Raw genomic sequence first — 11,066 nt, 5'->3', positions numbered from 1 at the left:
TCTATCATTTGAGATTTCGAGCTGAGTATATATCGCTTACATTTTCTCGAAATATGTGTTGGTAAGCTTTCGCTTCGACCAAATTCATCTTATATCATGAGAAAATTGCCGAGTAACATCTTACATGGTTTGTGTGATACAATCATTTGATGTAGGCTTGGAATATTTCGATAATGATTATTTCATATCTTGAAAATTGCTTTGATGCTAATAGTGTGTGAAAACGACTATTGTCATTATAGAAGAATGTTTCAATGATTGAAATAAACAGTTGAGAATGTAACCATGTTTGGATATAAGCATATATAGTGTGTTCGCACATTAGTGTATAAATCCACAAACCGGGAACTAAGTGTATGCATGTGTGTGTATACCAAATTGGTGAAGGAGACAAGAAGTATGCGTACCCGTACCATACTGGCGGAAGTTTTCAAACCGAAAATATCTGCTGAGTTTGGGAATTACAAACTCCTAAACTAGTCACCTTCGTCTCATCGTTTGTGATTCCACAATAACTTGTTTCGCTAGTCGATTAAGTTTATTGTGAGGTGATTGATAATACTAGGCTGTTCTTCAGGAATATAACTTCGGTTTATCAATTGGTTCATGTTCACCTTGATTTATCAAAAGACGAAAGAAAAACTTTTGGGTATTTCTGTAGGAGAGATTTATTCAATCCTATAGACTTTTCTGTGTGAGACAGATTTGTCTATCAAGTCTTCGACTTTGGGTCGTAGCAACTCTTGGTTGTGGGTGAGATCAACTAAGGGAATCAAGTGCGTAATATCCTGCTAGGATCAGAGACGTAAGGAGCGCAACTGTACCTTGAATCAGTGTGAGATTGATTAGGATTCAACTACAGTCCAGTCCGAAGTTAATTGGTAGTAGGCTAGTGTCTGTAGCGGCTTAATACAGTGTGGTGTTCAATCTAGACTAGGACCCGTGGTTTTTCTGCATTTGCGGTTTCCTCGTTAACAAAATTCTGGTGTCTGTGTTATTTCTTTCCGCATTATATTTTGTTATATAATTGAAATATCACAGGTTGTGCGTTAAGATCAATCAATTAGAATATCCAACCTTGGGTTGTTGATTTACATTGATTGACACTTGAACATTGGTCTTTGGTACAGTTCAAATACTTCCTCTTATATTCAATCGGGCTCGCAGATTTTTATTTGATGATTGCGGATTGAATAAAGAGTTAGAGATATTAAACTCTTTGATATACTTTATTCTAGATCGAGTCTGACTGTCTAATTGATTCTCTAGAACGTGTATTGGAGTAAGTCATCTCAGATTTCCAAACGAATTATTGGGTGTGGTTGTTATACCCCCGCATTTTCAATTGGTATCAGAGCAGGCAAACACGTTAAAGACCTTACAAGTCTGTGTTTGTAGCGATCTGATATGGACAGAGGTGCTATCTCTATAAACGTACCACCAGTCTTCGATATCTCAAATTACTTGTGGTGGAAAATTACTATGCGTGCCTTTCTTTAAGCGCGTGATTTTCAATCATGGGTTTATGTAGTTAATGGCTATGAGGCTCCCGTTGTCGCAATAGGTAATGCAACCGTTCCAAAGAACATTGGTGCATACGATGTTGCAGAGATACTTGTTGAAAAACAAAAATACGACGGTTTGAATGCCATCATACATGCCATTACCCCAGATCTTCAGCACCATGTGACTACGTGTACTCGGTCTAAAGATGCTTGGGATATCTTAGAAACCGTATTTGAAGGAAATACCAGTGAAAAGGAAGCTAGGCTTCAAAACCTTAATTTCGATTGGGAAAACCTTTGTATGGCAGATGAAGATTCATTTGATGAGTTTAATCACAAAGTGTCTGAAATTGTTAATGCATCTTTCGCATTGGGTAAGACTATTCCTGAAAAGGAAATTGTGATGAAAATACTCAGATCGCTGCCATCTAGATACGATTCTAAGAAGCATGCCATCGTTGAAGGAAATAACCTTGATGCTCTTTCCAGAAATACGCTGGTTGGAAAGCTAAAGATCTTTGATCATGAGCATACATCCAAAGTTGGAAAGGATGTTGCCTTCAAAGCACAAAGGAACACTAAATTACTTGACAAAAGTAAAAGTGTTTATGTCTCTGAGGATGATCTTTCTGAGAATGATTCATCAAATCAAGATCGTGACAAATCAGTCTCTATGATCACTAGAAATTTTAGAGATCTTCTATTGAAGAGAAGTAAACGGTTCTCCACAGACAAACCTAGGTCGTCAGTTAAACCTCACAATCGCATTCCTCCTAAAAACAGGGATGCTGACGAGGATGATGATGAGGATATGCCTCAGTGCTTTAAGTGTAAAGGTTTTGGTCATTTTGCGAATGAGTGTCTGAACCGTAGAAAATACACTGGAAACAAAGGTCTTGCTGCAACCCTTGATGAAATGTCTGATCAATATGATTCCAATGAAGACGAAAAATCAAGTGTTGCACTTCTTTCTGAAGATATTGATTTTGATAATTGTAGCAATACATACATCAATCTTGATATCCTTCCGGAAGAAAACTCAACCAATCTGGAAGAAGAAATTAACCTTTCTGTTGGAAACTCTATGTCTGATTTTTCAGGTTCCGCTCTGTGCCTAGCAGCTTGCACATCTCGTGTGTCTGAATCATCTTATCCAGGGACATGTTCTTATTTTTCACTCAAGGTTCATGAACTTTCAAAGTGTTACAAGTATAAACACAAGATGAGACATGTCAAGAGACTTCAACGAAGAGAAAATCGCCTAGCAAACAACCTCAAACTTGTTCAGAAAACCGCTGAGGTATGTAAGATTTTATCCTCTTCAAAGAAGTTGGTTTCCAAAGATAGGTCAAGACCACTAGAGAAAAGAGTATGGTCTAAAAAATTTGATAGACAGGGTTCTATGAATTGCTTTCAAAGAGGAAATGGTGGACAAATTGTTGTTCACCACAACACAACTTGATTGTGTCGTTTTAGTGGATCTTGTCTCATGTGCCTGATCAAAAAGAGACAAGACTGTGCACACCTCAGGCTTAAAAATATTTTTTTTTTGTTTTCTTAGTTTTGTTGTATGTTTTGGAATTCTTTCATATCTAATTGATATTGGAAGGGACTTCCCCGTGCATTCAATAAATAGAGGGTTATTCTCGTCAATTCTACTCTCTTTAGGGTCGTGAATTGAGTGTGCTTGAACCTATGTGGTTAAAAGGTTCCGTAACCCTATATTCCTTTTCCTCTTAAGACTGCCTGTTGAGTTTACATTGTGATTTCCTCTCACAAACCCATACAAGTATGGAGACTCCAAGCATCATGTGTTCTGATGGAAAAGATGTTAATACGATTGTTAAGCCGTCAATCATGAAGGAAAAAGAAAAATCTCCATTACCTCCAACTTTGAAAAAAAAAGAAGGAATGTGAGGAAGCCAAAAGCTGTTCCTTCAAATTCTCAGAAGTTTTCTGATGTTCTTGAAGAGTTGAAGGAAGCAAGGAAGGAGATTCAGTAAATAAAGTCTTTTGTTATAAGAACTCTCGAAATTCAGAAGGCCCTGATTCGACATCATCAGCCTAGAAGGTTTGTTGTAATTGACTCCTTTCTCCATGAACCTTATGTTCCCATGGATGTTGACGACAAGGAGTTCAGGGACGATAAAGAATTCTTCAGAGGTCTCAATGTCTAGTAAATATTCTCTTCTTGTTTTTTGAAGAATAACTAGGGTTTGGAATAGCCATTATTGTGAGTACACATAGCTATGTCCAACGATTTTCATCTTCTATGTTTTTAGATTTATTTATTTAAATAACTTCTAAGTTTTTGTAAGATGATTTTTACAATTTTAATCTTTATGATTTTATATATTGCAAACTGTTTAAGGGATATGTTGTTTACGTCCGTGAACCTGTGACTGTCCCATACTTGTTCAAAAGTTATCTCTATTATGTCGGTATGAATGTATTGATAGAAGATAAAATGAACTTTTGACATTACAAAAGTTAAAGCCTTTTATGTCATTGTTTGATGGAAGAAAGGGTAAAACTTTTGTTTACAAGGATTAAATCTATTATATGTCATTGTGCAAATAGTGATGGAAAATAAAATGAATCTTTGTTTATTCCACAGTATTGGTCGATCTCCGATCCACATCTTTGTGCATATACCGTGTTGCACCGTAAGGTTCCTTATTTTTGAGCATGACCAACTAAATTGATCATTCTCTTTTGGTTATTTTAGTTGTTGCTCCGTAAGTTCTCCTATGACGAGCATGACCAATTGAATTGATCAATTTTTGTGGTTAATTTAGTTGTGTAATTCCGATTGAATTAATCATGGGTTTTCTTGTGGTTAATTTAATTGTGCACTTCGATTGGATTAATCATGAATTCTTTTGTGAATAATTCAATTTAATACTTTGGACTCAAATTCATGTTTTCATGTGATTTGGTTATGTCCAAAGAAATCCTTCTTTTCTTGTGAAAGTAAGGTCGCCTTTGTTTTTTTTTCGGGAATGACATTTTATGGGGGAGAGTTCATTTTGAACTTGTGTTTAATTGCCAAATCTTTGTGGGGAGCGCGGATGTGGAATATTAGGGGTTATATTGTATCTTTATAAACTGCTTGATGAATGCATTTAGCTTCGGCTTTATGATGGCATTTAAATAAGTTGATATGGTATTCTCTTTTGGTCATGAACTATCTCTGTGAAAATTTCATGAGGATCCCATTAGTTTTCGTACCTTTGCCAATTTATATTGACAAAAAGGGGGAGAATTAATGTGTAGTGTGATACTACAAATACATATGATTTACGGATCATTATGTAAGGGGGAGTGGTTTTCATGTTGAGATGAAGTATTGACTAAGGGGAAATGATACATATCACCATAGTATTGTTGTCAAAGTTGTGATACAATTGATCTTTGATGTTGTGTAATAATACTATGACACCGTATAACAATGATTGAGAGCATTTTGTTTTCTCGTTGTTATCACTACGGATCATCAACAACTGTGATGCTGAACTTACAACCTGTAGGATCATTGAGTACTTGGAAGTGACGAAGATTTCAAGTCGCGTTGAAGGAGATCAAGCATTTGGATGAGAATCTACAATTTCTATCTATTTTATAATCCATATGTATTGATAGTTTTGTCACTAAAATTGACAAAGGGGAGATTGTTAGAGCACTGCTCGGTCTAACTCGCATGCATTGATATCTCAAGCATGTTTTTCAATGTTAGTGATCAAAACTATAAGTCTTGATTTGTAGCCTATTTATAGATGTCTCGGACTAGGACATAGTTAGTGTAGTTGAGCTTGGATTTCGTAGAGTTCATCATTTGAAGACGAATAACTACTAAGGGGAGCTTGTGGAACTTCTTCGACAAAAAGTATGTGGAGACTTGAACTCATCTATCACTTGGAAAGTCTATTTCTACTTTATCTCCTATATTGAGACATAAGTCGTGTTAAGATATAGTTTTCTCTATACACATTTGAGATTTCGAGTTGAGTATATCTCGCTTACATATTTCTCGAAATATGTGTTGGTAAGCTTTCGCTTCGACCAAGTTCATCTTATATCATGAGAAAATTTCCGAGTAACATCTTACATGGTTTTTGTTATACAATCATTTGATGTAGGCTTGGAATGTTTCGATAATGATTATTTCAGTATCTTGAAAATTGCTTTGATGCTAATAGTGTGTGAAAACGGCTATTGTCATTATAGAAGAATGTTTCAATGATTGAGATAAAGAATTGAGAATGTAACCATGTTTGTATATAAGCATATATAATGTGTTCGCACATTAGTGTATAAATCCACAAACCGGGAACCAAGTGTATGCATGTGTGTGTATACCAAATTGGTGAAGGAGACAAGATAAGTACGCATACTGGCGGAAGTTTTCGAACCGAAAATATCTGTTGAGTTTGGTAATTACAAACTCCTAAACTAGTCACCTTAGGTATGCGTACCCGTACGCATACTGGCGGAAGTTTTTGAACCGAAAATTTCTGCTGAGTTTGGAAACTTAACAAACTCAAATCCGGTTGCTTAAGTACGCATACCCGTACACATACTTAAGCTGGTTACTTTGTCAAATCGGTCAGTTCATGGACTTAAACATTTAAATCATAAGGAATGCAATCTTTGCAAACCGCGGCTATAATGTTCATGATTGATTCAAGTGAATCAAACTGATGTGATTTCAATTGTGTTTTCTATAACAATTGAACAACTTTTTAACTAGTTTCATTTGAGTTATTTGAACTAGTTATGGTTGAGATGAATAAGGTTGATATGAGAGTAATCATATGGCTAACCTTGGTTAACTATTTGTGAACCAACATGGTGTACACATTTAGGTACGGTTACATAAACCTAAATGAAGGTACATTTCATTTGTGTGTAACAAGCTAAGTTCGATCTAACGGTTGAGAGATATTAGCTTGGTTGAATCAGGTTTTTCATCTAACGTGATTATTGAATGCTTCGTTACCAAGGTAACTTGGATTGCAAACCCTGATTTGAAAACTATATAAAGGAGAGCTCTAGCAACTTAAAAACCTAGTCCCCACACCTCCTGTGTGTTACTAGTTGCATAACTAGAGTCGATTATCCTTTAACCTTAGGTTTCTTCTCGAGACCCTGTAGGTTAACGACTTGAAGACTTCATTGGGATTGTGAAGCCAGACCCAACTATTATCTTTGTAGTTGCGTGATCTGATCTTGTTGTTTCTATCGTGTTGAGTACAATTGAAATAATTGGCTCGAGATTTTTTTATCTCCGATAGGCAAGATAGAAAAGTAATCACAAACACCTTCGTCTCATCGTTTGTGATTACATAATAACTTGTTTCGCTAGTCGATTAAGTTTATTGTGAGGTGATTGATAATACTAGGTTGTTCTTTGGGAATATAAGTCCGGTTTATCAATTGGTTCCTGTTCACCTTGATTTATTAAAAGACGGAACAAAAACTTTTGGGTATTTTTGTGGGAGACAAATTTATTCAATCATATAGACTTTTATGTGTGAGACATATTTGTCTATCAAGTCTTCGACTTTGGGTCGTAGCAACTCTTGGTTGTTGGTGAGATCAACTAAAGGAATCAAGTGCGTAGTATCCTGCTGGGATCAGAGACGTAAGGAGCGCAACTGTACCTTGAATCAGTGTGAGATTGATTAGGGTTCAACTACAGTCCAGTACGAAGTTAATTGGTAGTAGGCTAGTGTCTGTAGCGGCTTAATACAGCGTGGTGTTCAATCTGGACTAGGTCCCAACGAAAAACTGGGAAGCCCATGTAGTTTTCCGCCATTGAGCTTCCGAGCGATAGAAAAAAGGAAAAACGGATCTGACCGTAGTTTTAACTGCTCGGTCGAACTCGCATGCGTTTCTATCTCAAGCATGTTTGTCAATGCTAGTGATCAAAACTATAAGTCTTGATTTCTAGCTTATTTATAGATATCTCAGATTAGGACATAGATAGTGTAGTTGAGCTTAGATTTCACAGAGTTTATCATTTGAAGACTAAGAACTACTAAGGGGAGCTTGTGGAACTTCTTCGACAAAGGGTATGTGGAGACTTGAACTCATTTATCACTTGGAAAGTCTATTTCTGCTCTATCTCCTATATTGAGACATAAGTCGTGTTAAGATATAGTTTTCTCTATACACATTTGGATTTCGAGCTGAGTATATCTCGCTTACATTTTTCTCAAAATATGTGTTGGTAAGCTTCCGTTTCGACCAAATTCATCTTATATCATGAGAAAATTTCCGAGTAACATCTTACATGGTTTGTGTGATACAATCATATGATATAGGCTTGAAATGTTTCGAAAATGATTATTTCAATATCTTGAAAATTGCTTTGATGTTAATAGTGTGTGAAAACGGCTATTGTCATTATAGAAGAATGTTTCAATGATTGAAATAAAGAGTTGAGAATGTAACCATGTTTGGATATAAGCATATATAGTGTGTTCGCACATTAGTGTATAAATCCACAAACCGGGAACTAAGTGTATGCATGTGTGTGTATACCAAATTGGTGAAGGAGACAAGAAGTATGCGTACCCGTACCATACTGGCGGAAGTTTTCAAACCGAAAATATCTGCTGAGTTTGGGAATTACAAACTCCTAAACTAGTCACCTTCGTCTCATCGTTTGTTATTCCACAATAACTTGTTTCGCTAGTCGATTAAGTTTATTGTGAGGTGATTGATAATACTAGGCTGTTCTTCGGGAATATAACTTCGGTTTATCAATTGGTTCATGTTCACCTTGATTTATCAAAAGACGAAACAAAAACTTTTGGGTATTTCTGTGCGAGACAGATTTATTCAATCCTATAGACTTTTATGTGTGAGACAGATTTGTTTATCAAGTCTTCGACTTTGGGTCGTAGAAACTCTTGGTTGTGGGTGAGATCAATTAAGGGAATCAAGTGCGTAATATCCTACTGGGATCAGAGACATAAGGAGCGCAACTGTACCTTGAATCAGTGTGAGATTGATTAGGATTCAACTACAGTACAATCCAAAGTTAATTGGTAGTAGGCTAGTGTCTGTAGCGGCTTAATACAGTGTGGTGTTCAATCTGGACTAGGACCCGTGGTTTTTTTGCATTTGCGGTTTCCTCGTTAACAAAATTCTGGTGTCTGTGTTATTTCTTTCCGCATTATATTTTGTTATATAATTAAAATATCACAGGTTGTGCGTTAAGATCAACCAATTAGAATATATCCAACCTTGGATTGTTGATTTACATTGATTGACACTTGAACATTGGTCTTTGGTACCGTTCAAGTACTTCCTCTCATATTCAATCGGGCTCGCAGATTTTTATTTGCTGATTGCGGATTGAATTAAGAGTTAGAGATATTAAACTCTTTGATATACTTTATTCTAGATTGAGGCTGACTGTCTAGTTGATTCTCTAGAAACTGTATTGGAGTAAGTCCTCTCAGATTGCCAAACGAATTGTTGGGTGTGGTTGTTAGACCCCCGCATTTTCAGAAGGTGAGATACATCTTGAACAACATAATGTTGAAGGCTCACTACCGTTTAGAGAAGACGATTTGGGGTATTTGTTGAATGATCCAAATTTTTGTGGAGGAGAAGAATCCCTAGATGACGACTTCATGGAAGAAAACAAAGATTTACACGAGATCGAAGTTAATAATGGATCAAACATACATGTATTGTGTTAAGAAACTCAAATACCCATTTTGTGTGCATATGTATGCTTTGCAAACAAGAAAATTCGATTATCGCATGCATTGAATGCCATGAACTTCCCAGAATCGGAAAATAATGGAGTAATTTATCTACCGATTATAAGGTACTACACCCCAAATATCTACAATCGGTAGTCTCGTGGACGCAGAATACTACCGATTATGGAAAAAACCCAAACTGAAAGTTTTAATTTTTCATAATCGGTAGTTTTTCAAATTTAGTTTACTAACGATTGTCAAAGTCTCCCCAAATACGAATTTCTCCAATCTTATAGTACTTGGTTTATTTCATCTTTTACAATCGGTAGATTAGTAAATAAATTTAACCTCCGATTATGGTAGTCTCCCTAAAAACAACTTTATCCAAAATTGAAAATTTTGTAATTCGTCATATATCATAATCAGTAGTTGATAAATTCATTTATCTTCCGATTATGGTTGTCGCCCAAGAAAAAAAAATTACTTAATTTTTTTGAATTTGACAACCTATAATCGGTTCTACCATGTTTACATTTATCTACCGGTTTGTTGTAATCGGGTGTTGGGAAATGAATCATACCTCCGATGATACATGTGTATCTTCCTCTCCCCGGGAACTAGTGATCCTCAAAAACGGATTGAGGATATAATTGTAATTTTGGGAAGGAATACTGATTTTTAGGCAGTATTCTTAGATAAGGAAATATTCCAAGACAAGGTAATATTCCTAGATAAGGAAATATACCTAGAAAAGGAATGTTTCCTAGAAATGGTAATATTTCTAGATAAGGAAATATATACTTAGAAAAGGAATTATTCCTAGACAAGGTAATATACCTAAATAAGGGAATATACCTAGAAAAAGAATTATTCCTAGATAAGGAAATAGATTCCTAGAAGGTTTGGGAAACCATTAAAGCTATAAATAGAGATGTTTAGCTCATAACTAAGACATCTAGTGTGCAGTTTGAAATACAGACACACCTAGATCAGAGAGGGAGGTTTGTGAGATAAATCACCTTGAGATAAGTTTGTGAGGTAATTAATTATTATAAAAGCAAACTTAGCAAACACTTTAAGGTTATTTACCTAAAGAGATTGTGAGCGTAACAAAGAGAGAATTGTAATAGTTTTCTTGTTCATAATCTAGAGAAGATATTTTATTCAAATCTGGTTTCTAGTGTCTTCTGTTTTCTAGTTTTCGTCTATTATTATTCTGAATTCCGCCTCTTAATAATAGTCACCAAGGTACAAAAATCAATACGTACCAAATTGGTATCAAAGCAAGGTTCGTTTCTTTTAGGGAAGATTCTAGTGGTTTATGGTCTTCATTAGATCTCTCTACGAAAATCTTGGTGAGGTGCTAGAGAAGCAAGAAGACGTCAAAAGAAAAAGGGAACCAAAAATAGGAAAGCCAGTTGATGATCCTAAGCAAAGCGAACCACAAACTACGGAATAGAAGGTGGATGCGCTACAAACAGACATGAAGTCTTATACACCCAAGCCGAAGACGAAGAAAAAGACTACGTTTTCATCTGGTGTTTTTGAAGAAAACAACGAGGAAGAAGAAGAAGAACTACTCGAACAAGATTGCATTATGGAGCGAAGAGTGACTAAGACAAGACAATAAGATAAGGACGCCTTTCTAATTGGAAGTTAAAGTCAAGTTCCCAGCAAGGAGAGATGGTGCAGAAAGGTGTAAGGAACTCTTGAGTTCCCTAACCTCCAAATATAACTTTCACAGGAGTTCAAGTTCTTGAGGGGGGGGGGGGGGGGGGGGGGCGCATGATACATGTGTGTCTTCCTCTCCCCGGGAACTAGTGATCCTCAAAAACGGATT

The sequence above is a fragment of the Papaver somniferum genome, chromosome 1 (genome assembly GCF_003573695.1).
Source record: "Papaver somniferum cultivar HN1 chromosome 1, ASM357369v1, whole genome shotgun sequence".
In the NCBI taxonomy this organism is placed as follows: domain Eukaryota; kingdom Viridiplantae; phylum Streptophyta; class Magnoliopsida; order Ranunculales; family Papaveraceae; genus Papaver; species Papaver somniferum.
The sequence above is the reverse complement of the archived record's forward strand: the minus strand, read 5'-3'. Positions refer to the sequence as shown.